This window comes from Hemiscyllium ocellatum (assembly GCF_020745735.1).
Source record: "Hemiscyllium ocellatum isolate sHemOce1 chromosome 27 unlocalized genomic scaffold, sHemOce1.pat.X.cur. SUPER_27_unloc_7, whole genome shotgun sequence".
Classification (NCBI taxonomy): Eukaryota; Metazoa; Chordata; class Chondrichthyes; order Orectolobiformes; family Hemiscylliidae; genus Hemiscyllium; species Hemiscyllium ocellatum.
In genome coordinates, this window is record NW_026867516.1 from 131,330 (window position 1) to 144,925 (window position 13,596).

Below are 13,596 nucleotides of genomic sequence, written 5' to 3' on the forward strand. Positions count from 1 at the left end.
GGGAAGAGATTTTGGCAACATATTGTCAGTTTCCCCACGCAGGATTTTTTGCAGAAAAGCACCACAATGCAATCTGATTAATCAGGACCTGGATGTTTTTGGTGTTTGAATGTAAGTGTTGTACTCCAGAACTTTGTTGTTCACAGTTTATAATACTTTTCTTCCCAGTTCCCTGTATCACTTGTCGAAAATGCTTGTAATACTTTCCTGGCTGTTAACCGGAAGGTTGGTCGTTCAAACCCATCCAGGAGCGCTTTATTTGCTGCTCTTCCTCGGCTTTGACAATGTGTGCTTTCAATGTCAGGAAAATGTTCCCCGAACATCTACGTTCTGCCTGCAAAAAAGACCCTGAGCTTCCAGTTGCCTGCCAATTACACACCCCACCCTGTTCCCTGACCAACATCTCTGTCTCAGGTTTGCTGTATTGTCCCAGCGAAGCTCAGCACCAGCTGAACGAAGAGCACCGAATATTCTACTTGGGGACCATACATCCCTCCGGTCCCAATATCGAATTCAATAATTCAAGGGCCTGAAATCCATTGTATCCTCGTCTCCACCACACAAACCAAGCCCTGTTGTCACATAGTCTGTCATTACACACTACCTATTCTTAGCCACGAACAGTCTCTATTAACAGTTATTCACCCTCCCACGCAGATCGTTATCAACTCCCTTTCCTGTCCAACAGTTCTTCCCTCGCTTTGGGCTCTGTCCTGATCTACCATTTACTGCATCCGCCTTCCTCCCACAATATCTCCTGCATATAAACCAACGTTTTCCCAATCACCATCAGTTCTATGGAAGGGTGACCGGCAACTACTGTTTGTTTTTTGTTTCTGATATACAGCGTCCGCAGTTCTTTCAGCTTTTTATTGAGGTAGGGTTGGAAATTATTTTGAGAAACAGAAGGAGAGGTGGAGAGACAGAACAGACATGAACTGTTGATCTCCATTGTTACTCATAACGTAAAATCATTGTAGTGCGATGACTTCCCTTAAGCATGAATAGAGGCCCTAGGCTCCCTGTGAGCTTGTGGCGCAACGGTAGCGCGTCTGACTCCAGATCAGAAGGTTGCGTGTTCAAATCACGTCAGGCTCATTAAAATCAGTTCCTGAGATTTCCAATCAAGAAAGGATTGTGTTCACTCCGGATATCTGTTAAGCCCAGTCTTCTTTCCGGGAACTTTCAATAATACGTGAAGCTTTGCTGTCAGTTTGATTTGTAAGCACTGTGTCAGGGAGGTGGTGTGCCCAGTGTTTGGGTAAATGCTCAGCTCCCCCAGTTCATCGCTGGATTTAAACACAGCCGTCTATCTCTGGGCAGCTGCTTCTTTCAGTTGGTGACAGTGCGGTGTGAATAACATCTTTCCGATAAGTTTATTACATAATCCAGAGACACCTAGCTTTGTGTTTCAATCTATCAGGAGAGTGACAGCGAGTTCAGATAGCAATGTTTCCCACCAACAACAAATTATTTCCTCACACTGGACACAGTTAAAATTGTCGAGGAGAAAGTGATGTCTGCAGATGCTGGCGATCAGAGCTGAAAATGTGTTGCTGGAAAAACGCAGCTGCTCAGGCAGCATCCAAGGAACAGGAAATTCGACGTTTCGGGCATAAGCCCTTCATCAGGTATTCGGGTCTGTGGGCTATCCGTTCTTCTTAAATGCGCTGTACAGTTGTTCATTGATCTTCGCCGTTGCTGGGCGCTGCAGTGTGAAGTAGCTCGTTGAAATAGCATCCTGATGCAGATTTGTTTGCATGTGTTGGGATGATTGCTTCTGCAGCTTAAGTACTTGGTTCGCGTGTGTTGTTTCCTGGAGACGCTGTTTTGAATTTATCATTGACTGTTCGCTGTACTGTGACATCTAGAACAACAGCACTTTGTTCTTGTTCTCCTCTTTTGTGAATTTTATGCCAGTAAGGAGATTGTTGATGGTGTTGTAGGTTTCCTCTAAGTTGTTCCATTATCTCTGCATTATTGCTTCTGTTAGGAATCCTGATATTGGTGGTTTCATGGGTGCTCCGTTGATTTTTTGTTAGTCTTGTTACTGAATAGGAAGTGGGAGGTAAGGCACAGCTCCATGAGCTTGACAGTGTTATCTTTGCTGATGACGTTGGTGCTGTTTGGTGTTTGTGCCTTTGGTTCTTCAAGTAGTGTCTTCAGTTTTCTTTGGTCACGTTGATGTTAATGGATGTGAACAGGGCTGTATGTCAAAGGACAGTATTATTGCATCCTGTTTTATCTTGTTGCCTTTGGTGTTCAGGAATTCTTGGATGGAGTAACTGGAGTGGCGTGAGTCTTCGACTTGGTGTTTTAGTCTTCAGTGGAGGTCTTTGACTCGTCCGTATATTGGTGTTCCAAGTGGTGAGACTGTGGCCTGAGGGGGGCTCCTGGTTTGACGAGGAGGAGAACAGCAACAAAGTGCCATGCCTAGATGTCACTGAAGAGCGAACAGTCAATGGGGAACTTCAAACTAGCGTCGACAGAAAAACAACACACGCAAACCAAATACTTAACCGCAGAAGCAATCATCCCAACACCCACAAACGAGTGAACAATCCTCACTCTCTCTGCGAAGCAGGTAAGGGCTGTTTGGCACTGTCTGTTTGTAGACGCGGTTACGTTTGTTTCACGGTTTAAATTTAATTTTTTTTTCAAAAAAAGTGCGGAGCGGACCCGGAAGCTGGTGTAGCACAAACTTACCTGGGTAGGTTTTTTTCCAATAAAGGCGCGCAGGAGAGAATGTATGGAGGAAAACTTCATTCCAGTGACAATAACATGGAACAAACTGCCTACAAAGATGCTGGAAATGGAGCTGAATCAAGGATATGAAAATGAAATGTTAAGACTGCTTGAGAAAAGAAAGGCAGAAAAATTGCTGAATGACCTCCTGCTGGCCTATTAAATAAAAAAATTATGACAAAAAAGGATGTAACTCCATTACTACATTAGAAGGTGAATAATAATTACAAAGAAACTTTTAGAACAGCCAACAATATCAGATATACATCATATAGAACAAAGAACAAAGAAAATTTACAGCCCAGGAACAGGCCCTTCAAGCCTGAGCCAATCCAAATGTACTGTCTAAACCTGTTGGTCAATTCCTAAGTATTTGTATTCCTCTACTCCCCACCCACTCATGCATTTATCCAGACGCATCTTAAATGAATCTACCTTGCCTGCCTCTACCGCCTCTGCTGGCAATGCGTTCCAAAAGCCCACCACCCTCTGTGTGAAGTAAAGCTCATTTTCGCTTTGAGTAAGTTCTGCCCTTGCCGCGTTCATTGCAATGGTAGCTCTGCCCCATCCCTGATTCATCGGATCTCGTTAAACGAAGCTGCTTTTTGCCGTTTTCGCACAAAAAAATGTAAGAAACAAGGGCTCGTCTGGGATTTGAACCCGGGATCTCTCGCACATCCAGGCACCAGGACACCCGAAGCGAGAATCATTCCCCTAGACCAACGAGCCACAAACCCGCGGAGACCTGCATCTTCTTGACATGTGCCAATCCCTTAAATGCTGCTCAGTTCCATGAGAATCTAATCTTTTGGTTGTGAACATGAGTAAAGAAACAATGCTTTTCGGCAGTGCAAACTGTACACGTGCCAAACTGAGTGAATACACAAGGAAAATATCTTTAAGAGAGATAGAAAGTATTTGAGCACCTATGGAGTGTCTGCCCCCTCCCTGGATTCACTCCAGTTGCTACAAGTGAACAGTGTTTCACCCACCCCTACCTCCCCTCCCCCCTCACTGCTGGAGGATGGTGAATGGAAAGGGTGTGACATTGCTTTGCTCCCAGATATTGCCCAGAGGGTGGACGTTTCACTCTGAAGCTGACAGGGCTGCATCCACATTGTGACGTCAACAATGGAGGCGGGCCGGACAGCTGCCCTGCAGTTGAGGCACGTGTGGAGGGGAGGGCACTTTGCAAATCCCACTCTCCTCCAAGTCAATGCGATTTGAGTTCAAGCAAAGCAAGGGGTTTAAATTTATTTTAGAAAACCTCCTTTGTGCCGTGGGAAAACTCTGCCGCGGGAAATGCAGCGTTACAGATTCATATTAAGAGAAGCAGGAGTAGACCATTTGGTCAAGCCTGCTACGTCATTCATTAAGGTCACAGCTCCACCAACCTGCACTATCCCGACTAACCTTAATTCCCCTACCATGCAAAAACCCATCCAACTGTGTTTTCAGTATACTTCATGAAGCTGTCTCAACTGCTCTCTTGGGCAGAGGATCCCTTGGATGCTGCCTGACCTGCTGCGCTTTTCCAGCAACACATTTTCAGCTTTGATCTCCAGCATCTGCAGACCTCAATTCCTCCTAGAGAATCCCATGGAGTCTCACAGAGTGACACAGATGTACAGCACGGAAACAGACCCTTCGGTCCAACTCGTCCATGCAGCCCAGATATCCTAACCTAATCTAGTCCCATTTGCCAGCACTTGGACCAAATCCCCACAAAACCTTCCTATTCATATACACATCCAGATGCATTTTAAATACTGTAATTATTCCAGCCTCCATCACTTACTCCAGCAGCTCATGCCGTACATGCATCACCCTCTGCGTGAAAAGGTTGCCCCTTATGTCCCTTCTATATCTTTCCCCTCCCCTCCCTAAACCTATGCCCTCTAGTTCTGTTCTCCCCCATCCCAGGGAAAAGAACTTGTCTATTTGCCCTATCCATATCCCTCATGATTTTATAAACCTCTATACGGTCACCCCTTAGCCTCTGATGCTCCAGAGAAAATACTCTGTTCACCCTCTCCCTATAGCTCAACCCTCCAACCCTGGGCACATTCTTGTAAATCTTTTCTGCACCTTTTCTAGTTTCACAACATTTTTCCGATAGGAAGCAGACCAAAATTACATGCAATATTCCAAACGTGGCCTGACCAATGTTCTGTACAGTGGCAACATGAGCTCCCAACATCTATCCTCGATGCTCTGACCAACAAAGGAAAGCACACCAAACGCCTTCTTTACTATCCAATCTGCCTGTGTCTCTACGTTTAAGGAACTATCAACCTGAACTCCAAGGTCTCTTTGTTCAGCAACACTTCCAAGGAACTTACCATTAAGTGTAAACGTCCTGCTCTGATTTGTTTTTTCAAAATGCAGCACCTCATATTTATCTACATTAACCTCCAAAAGCCACTTCTCAGCCCATTGGCCCATCTGATCAAGGTCCCGCTGTAATCTGAGGTAACCGTCCTTGCTGTCCACTACCCCTCCAATTTTGGTGTCATCTACAAGCTTACTAACTATACCTCCTCTGTTTACATACAAATCATTTATATAAATGACAAAAAGTAGCTGACCCAACATCGATCCTTGTGGTACACCATTGGTCACAGGCCTTCAGTCTGAAAAGCAACCCGCCATCATCACCCTATATTTTCTTCCTTCTAGCCAGTTCTGTATCCAAATGGCTAGTTGTCCCTGCATGCCATAAACCTTGCTCACCCGTCTCCCATGGGGAACCTTGATGAACGCCTTCCTGAAGTCCATATAGATCACTTCCATCGCTCTGCCCTCATCAATCCACTTTGTACTTCTTCAAAAAACTGTATCATGTTCGTGAGACATGATTTCCCAAGCATAAAGCCATGCTGACTATCCCTAATCAATTCTTGCGTTTCCAAATACATGTAAATCCTATCTCTTAGGATTCTCTCCAAAAGCTTGCCCATCAGGGATGTCTGGCTCACCGGTCTATAATTCCCTGGCTTTTCCTTATCACCTTTCTTAAATAGTGGCACCACGATAGCCACCCTCTAGCCTTCTGGCACCTCACCTGTGACTATTGATGATGCAAATATCTCAGTGAGAGGCCCAGCAATCACTTCTCCAGCTTCCCACAGAAGTCTAGGGTACTCCTGATCAGGACCTTGGGATTGATCCACTTTTAAGCATTTCAAGATATGCAGCAATATCTCATCTGTAATATGGACATTTTTTCAATATGTTACCACCTACTTTCTCACATTCTATATCTTCCATGCCCTTCTCCACAGTAAACACTGATGCACAATATCCGTTCAGTATTCCACTCCAACCCTCCCATCTACTGCAGCTCCACACAACGGCCGCCTTGCTGATCTTACAGGGGCCCTATTCTCTCCCTTGTTATCCTTTTGTTCTTAATGTATTTATAAAACCCTTTGGGTTATCCTTAACTCTATTTGTCAAAGCTATCTCATGTCTCCTTTTTGCCCTCATAATTTTCCTCTTAAGTATACTCGTTCTGCCTTTATGCTCTAAGGAGTCACTCAATCTCTCTGTCGATACCTGACGTATGCATCCTTCTTTTGTCTAAACCATTTCTCAATATCTTTAGTCATCCAACATTCCCTACACCTACCAGCCTTTTCTTTTACCCTAACAGGAATACACTGTGTCTGGACTCTTGTTATCTCATATTTGAAGGCTTCCCATTTTCCAGCAGTCCTTTAACCTGTGAACAACTGCCCCAATCAGCTTTTGAAAGATCTTGCCTAATATCTGAGTCTTCCTCCAATTTAGAACTTCAACTATTAGATCTGATATATTATTTTCCATCACTATTCTAATGATAATAGAACTATGGTTGCTGGCCCTTAGGTTTTGCACCCTCGCCAGTATGTACATCCACATTGTGAATTAGAAAATTTCCTTTTACACACTTAACAAATTCCTCTATTTAGCGGATAAGTAAATGGGCAGGAGTTATACCTTGGGTCCACTCTTCCTTCATTCCCATCAACCCTAACACCATTCCTACCCCAATAGTCCAACGGCACTTTCCCCTGCAACTGCCGAATGTGTGACACCAGCCCATTTACCTGCTCCCTCCTAACTATCGAAGGGCCCAAAATTACCTTCCAGGTGAAGTGGCACTTTATCTGCACTTCCCACAACCGAGTCTACTGTATTTGCTGCTCACAATGTGGTCTCATCTACAATGGGGAAAACGAAGCATAAACTGAGTGACTGCTGCACAGAACATTTACGTTCTGCCCGCAAAAAAGACCCTGAGCTTCCAGTTGCCTGCCAATTCCACACCCCACCCTATTCCCTGGCCAACATCTCTGTCTCAGGTTTGCTGTATTGTTCCAGCGAAGCTCAGCACCAGCAGAACGAAGAGCACCGAATATTCCACTTGGGGACCATACATCCCTCCCGTCCCAATATCGAATTCAATCATTTCTAGGGCCTCGTCCCTACCACACACACCAAGCCTTGTTATCACATAGTCTGTCATTACACACTACCTATTCTTAGCCACGAACAGTCGCCATTTACCCTCCCACGCAGATCGTTATAAACTCCCTTTCCTGTTCAACAGTTCTTCCCTCGCTTTGGGGTCTGTCCTGATCTATCATTTACTGCATCCGCCTTCCTCCCACGATATCTCCTGCATATAAACCGGCATTTTCCCAATCACCATCAGTTCTGTGGAAGGGTCATTGGCAACTACTGTTTTTTTTGTTTCTGATTTACAACAGCCGCAGTTCTTTCAGCTTTTTATTGAGGTAGAGTTGGAAATCGTTTCGAGAGACAGAAGGAGAGGGGGGAGAGACAGAACAGACATGAACTGTTGATCTCCGTTGTCACTCATAACGTAAAATCATTGTAGTGCGATCACGTCCCTTAAGCATGAATAGAGGCCGCATGTCATCTGTGAGCTTGTGGCGCAACGGTAGCGCGTCTGACTCCAGAGCAGACGGTTGCGTGTTCAAATCACGTCAAGCTCTCTGATTGCAACTTCTTACATTCCAAATCAAGAAAGGAGTACGTTCAATCCAGATATCTGTTGATCCAAGTCTTCTTTCCAGAAACTTTCGATCACACGTGAAGCTTCACTGTCAGTTTGATTTGTGAACAGTGTCAGGGAGGTGGTGTGCCCAGTGTTGGGGTAAATGCTCAGCTCCCCAGGGATTGAAACGCAGCCGCCTCCCTCTGGGCAGCTGCTTCGTTCAGTTGGTGACAGTGCAGTGTGAATAACATAATACTGATATTGTTTACAACATAATCCAGAGACCCCCAGCTTTATGTTTCAATTTATCAGGAGCGTGACAGCGAGTTCAGATAGAAATGTTTCCCACCAACAGCAAATTCTTTCTTCTCACTGGACACAGTTAAAATTACCTTTATTCAATAAAAGGAGCGGAAACTACAGTCTGGCATCCTCTCTCCATATTAACGGTGAGCCTGAATTTTAGAAACGGTGTCAGTAAAATCCAACGGCCGACACTGATTTGGTTCAGTCGAACTGATTTGCCAAGCGTAATTCACCGAGAGGATGCTGCTGTGGGAAACAGTGTGGGGAATTACTGCAGGGCCTCCTGCGCATGGAACACACCACAACTGATGTGTTTCACCTTCACCAGTTTATTTCTATCTCGGAGAAGAGAGGTTTGATGATTCGGATCACAGCAGCCAGACAGAGAACAGGAGAAGAGCACTCAGACCTTCACAAGCTTGTCACCACATCTGGGTCATCGTGGCCCGTGTATCAGTATGGGATAGTAATCTGCATCTACTGACTGGAAGCACAGCAAATTGGAGTGCTGGTGGGACTATCACACAGGAGAAAACGGCTTCGACAGATCAACTGGAGTGGCTCCCAATGCGCAACTCCGCTCACCTCAAATGAATAACTGTAAACAAATTACTCAGTGATTCAAATGAATACTCGGTTTTGAATCTGCATTGTGTCATGTACCTTCGAGGATGATGTCAAAACACCTTCATTGCTGTGATGGAGTATCCTGTTGGGCAGAATATACCCGTTGTCAAATTTTCCACGTTCTCTTGGTCTAACTCCGATTTCACTCAGAATCACGAAATGTGTGACAGCGCAGACTGAGGCCATGCAGCCCACCTTAGCTCTGCTGGTTCAACACAATATGTAAATAAGTGTCTCATTCTATCGCCTTCTCCCTGTAAATCTGCACATTGTTACATTGAACATGCCCACCGAATTCCCTTTTGTGTCCATTGAATCTGCCTCTTTGTCACTGTCAGACAGCGACTTACTGACCCCACCCCCGTGCGAAAACGGTCTTCCTAATGTCACTTTTACTTATTTTCCTGATGACTTTAAATCTCTGCCAAATCGTTCTCGATCCTTTCAGGCCTGGGAGCATTTTCACTGCATTAAATCCTCTGTCTAAAACCCTCATGACGTGGAAAACTTCAATCAGGCCAGTTTTCAGCCTTCTGTTCACCAAAGAGAGCTGCCCCAAACTTTCCAATCTCCCTTCATTGCTGACATTCCTCAGAACGATACCATTCACTTCAACCTGTTCAGTGCTGGCTGCAATCACTTCACTTCCCCGATTCCTGAAGTATCACCCTCAGAATTGAGCGTAATACAGGTGGAAGATTCATTCAGACTCGGATTGCGTGGGCGAAAAATCTGCAATACTTGTTTTCACTTTGAGCAAGTGTTTCCCTTCGCCGTGTTCACCGCAATGGCAGCTCCGCGCCGTCCCTAATTCAGGCAGTCCGATCTTATTTAACAAAGCGGCTTTTTGAGAAAATTGATCGGGTATTTTTGCTCTGGTCAATTTAAGAAATGATGGTTCGCCTGGGATTGGAATCCGGGAACTCTCACACGTCTGCATTCGCGAGAAGACCCAAAGCTAGAATCATATCCCAGACTAACGAGCCCCCAGCCATGGGTGCAGCCACCTCCTGAAGCAGCTGAGACTTGCTCAGTACGAAATACATTGTACATTGCTCCCAGAATTGCAAGCAGGGAAGAGTTTCAAGAACATCTGCTTCTCAATCTGTCTCCCTGCTCCCAGGACGCTGCTGTTTGTCCCGTCTCCAGGCACCGGGCTCTCTCCACTGGTGGATAATTGAACCATTTTATTTCTCCTTGCAAGCTGTCCTGGTGGAAGAAGGAGCCCACACGCTCTTCTGCTCTCTCTCTCACTAGTTGTTGAGGCAGGATAAGTCAGTTACAGAAATGCGTAGGAAATGGGGAACTTTGAGCTTGTTCCAAAGCTCCTGTTAACGGAGAGACTGAAAGATGCTGTGTTGTCGGGACCGAGAGAAATGGAGACCCTTCCCTCAGGTAAATTGGTATGTGTGCATTTTTGTGCAGCCTGTTTGGTGTTCAGAATTTGTCTTGACACAGCAATCCTACAGAGAGTCTTTTATTACACGGGCGTCGGTTTCTTTACCGCAGGAAATGGACAAAAACAGCAAGTCATGTGTTTCAACTTCACCGGTTCATTGCTATCTGAGAGAAGAGGTTTAACACTTGAGATCAGAACACACCGACAGAAAACTGGACAACACGACTCAGAGCTCCACAAGCGTGCCAGAATAACTGTGTAAATGTGACTTGTGTATCGGTGTGACACATTGAGCTCAGATACACGAAGTTTTGGGAAGCAGATGACAAGGTAAAGGAGAGAGCAGAGCGCCGTTATAGGGGAAAGCTGCTGAAGACGACATTGAGTAAAGAAGTGAAAATGGTTTCCCTTCTGGGTTGTGATCCTAACATGCACCCGCTGTGCCATTCTCCTGCATTGCACTGCAGCTTTCCCGAGTACTCAGTGAAAAGTATTCAGCTTTTCAGTTGGCGTGTGTCTTGCACGTTCGAGAATGAAATCAAAAGATCTTCACTGCTGTAGTGTCATGTGCTGTTGTGCAGACATATCGCCGATGTGCAAATATAAACTCAGGGGGTAATGTACACTGGAGACTCTGGAGACAAAGAAGAAACCATAATCTCATTCGACGTGACGGCACTGTTCACTTCAATTGACAAAACCCTAGCCAAAGAAACAATAGCCAACCTACTGGACATACATAACAGAACACAGGAGGCCGAACCCATCAACAAGGACGGCATAGCTAAACTACTGGACCTGTGCCTCACTACACACTTTACATTCAACAATCAGATATACGAACAATTCAACGGAACACCCATGGGATCACCAATCTCGGGACTCATAGCAGAGGCAGTTATGCAAAGGTTAGAACAAACAGCCCTACCACAAATCCAACCCAAACTCTGAATCAGATATGTCGATGACACCTTTGTAATCATCAAAAACACAGAAATAGAAAAAACACACCGAATCATCAACGCCTCACTCATAGGAATCCGATTCACGAGAGAAGAGGAAAAGGATAGCCAACTCCCATTCCTAGACGTGTTAGTAGAGAGAACACCTAACGGAGAATTCACCACAAGGGTACACAGGAAACCAACACGCACAGACCAAGTCCTAAACTATGAAAGTAACCACCCCAACACACACAAACGAAGCTGCATCAGGACACTATTCAAAAGAGCCACAACACACTGCAGTATACCAGAACTGCGAAAAAGAGGAAGAGGAACACCTGTACAAGGTATTCGCCAAAAACGGATACCCACGCAACTTTATCACCAGATGCCTAAGAGATAGACCACGGAACGAGGACATGCCACAACCAAAAGGACTAGCCACACTACCATACGTCAGGAGCGTCTCAGAACTGACAGCCAGACTACTGCGACCCTTAGGACTCATAACGGCACACAAGCCAACATCCACGCTCAGACAACAACTCACGAGAACAAAGGACCCAATACCCAGCATGAGCCAAACTAACGTAGTTTACAAAATATCATGCAAGGACTGCACAAAACACTATATAGGACAAACAGGAAGACAACTAACAATCCGCATCCATGAACATCAGCTAGCCACAAAACGACACGACCAGCTATCCCTAGTAGCCATACACCGAGACAACAAGCAACATGAATTCGACTGGGAAAACATTACTATCATAGGGCAAGCCAGACAGAAAACAGCCAGAGAATTCCTAGAAGCATGGCATTCATCCACAAACTCCATCAACAGACACATCGACCTGGACCCCATATACAAACCACTACAACGGACAGCTGAAACTGACACCCGGAAGCGGCAAGAACAAACCACTATAAGTACCGTAAGAAACATCAAAGAAGCGCTTCACAGGAGGCTCCAGAGCACTGATGATGTCTCCTAGCCAGGGGACGATACGTTTGCAACAAAAACTTCCAGCTCGGCCAACAGAACCACAACTCTGAGCCAGTTGAAACTTGCTCAGCGTGAAATACATTGCTCCAAGAATTGCAAGCATCAAAGCGTTTCCAGAACATCTGCTTGTCATTCTGTCCCCGGGGCGCTGATGTTTGTCTCATCCCCAGGAACTGGACTCTCTCCACTGGCGGATAATTAAACCATTTTGTTTCTACTCGCAAGCTGTTCTGGGGTGAGGGAAGAGTCCATTCGCTCTTCTGCTGTCTCTCTCAATCACTTGAGGTGAGAGAAATCACTTACACTAATGCGAGGGAAGTGAATAACTTTGAATATGAATTTCCTCCAAAGGTCTATTATCGGAGAGATAGAAAGATGCTGTGCTGGCGAGACAGAGAGAAATGGACACCAAGCGCTCTTCCCTCAAGTAAATTCATATGAGTACATTGTTGTACAGCCTGTTTGGTGTTCAGAATTCGTCTTCATGCAGCAAAATACAGAAAGGAGTCGTTTGTGTGATGGGGTCAAGGACATGGAGGAGTTCAGGCCCTAAAGTTATGGAACTCGATATTGAAGACCGGAGGGCTGTGAGGTCTCCAAGTGGAAAATGAGGTGTTGTTCTTTCATCTGGAGCTAGAACACTGCTGCAAGCCTGAGACAGAGATGTTGGCCAGGGAACAGGGTGATGTGTTAAAGTGGCAGGCAACCACAAGGTCGGGGCCTTTTTCCTGCGGGCAGAACCGGGATGTTCTGCGAAGCAGTCACCCAGTTTATGCTTCATGCTACATTGGGGAAACGACACTGTGAGCAGCGAATGCAGTGGACTAGGTTGTGGCAAAAGTGCTGCTTCACCTGGCAGGTATGTTTGAGCCCTTGGATATTCAGGAGGGAGCAGGTAAATGGGCAGGTGTTACACATTCGGCGGTTGCAGGCGAAAGCGACCTGGCACTATGGGAGGTGGGTGTGGAGTGTTGCGAGTGAAGGAAGAGTGGACCCGAAGTGTAACCCGTGGCACGACGGGTGCGTGTTGGGACCATAGCCCATTCTCTCCTATTCACTCAATGACGTCTTTAGCAGCTTTCCCGTAGCTCTCTGTTCTGCACCTCGCCTTCGTATCTGCTTCCGAAAAAAGCTTGTGCATAAATATTTCACAGTGATATACTGGCCCAATGTGCACAGTCGAGTTGTTACACTCGTGGAGATCTGCGTGGTCTTCTCCTGTTCCCTGTATCCTATGGTGAGGAGGGCAATGCTTGTCACTGGCCGTACGGGTGTCAAAGAAGAGTTGCAAACCAAATTGGTTGAATTATCTGCCAGTGGAGAGAGCCCGATTCCTGGTGACGTGACAAACAGCAGCAGGGAGACTGAATGAGAAGCAACTGTTCGAGAAACTCTTTGCCGCTAGCAATTCTTAGAGCAATCTCAAATGTATTTCATAGTGAGCACGTCTCAGGTCACTCAAGTGGTGTGGGGCATCCAACGCGAAGGGGTCTCTGACACGTTGGTCTTGGCGTATGATTCTCGCTTTGGATGCTTTGCTGTGATGCGTTGCGACAGGTCTTGG

General features: G+C 45.8%; 1 protein-coding gene and 2 non-coding genes across 3 annotated transcripts in view; all 3 read left to right on the forward strand.

Annotated features, from left to right (window-relative positions):
* The window catches only part of LOC132808533 (gastrula zinc finger protein XlCGF7.1-like), a 218,418-nt gene that overhangs the window by 31,743 nt on the left and 173,079 nt on the right, over positions 1 to 13,596 (forward strand). The window lies entirely within an intron of this gene.
* On the forward strand, positions 1,027 to 1,098 carry trnaw-cca (transfer RNA tryptophan (anticodon CCA)). Its single transcript has one exon. It is a non-coding gene; the product is annotated as a tRNA-Trp (tRNA).
* trnaw-cca (transfer RNA tryptophan (anticodon CCA)) lies at positions 7,677 to 7,748 on the forward strand. The gene has a single exon. It is a non-coding gene; the product is annotated as a tRNA-Trp (tRNA).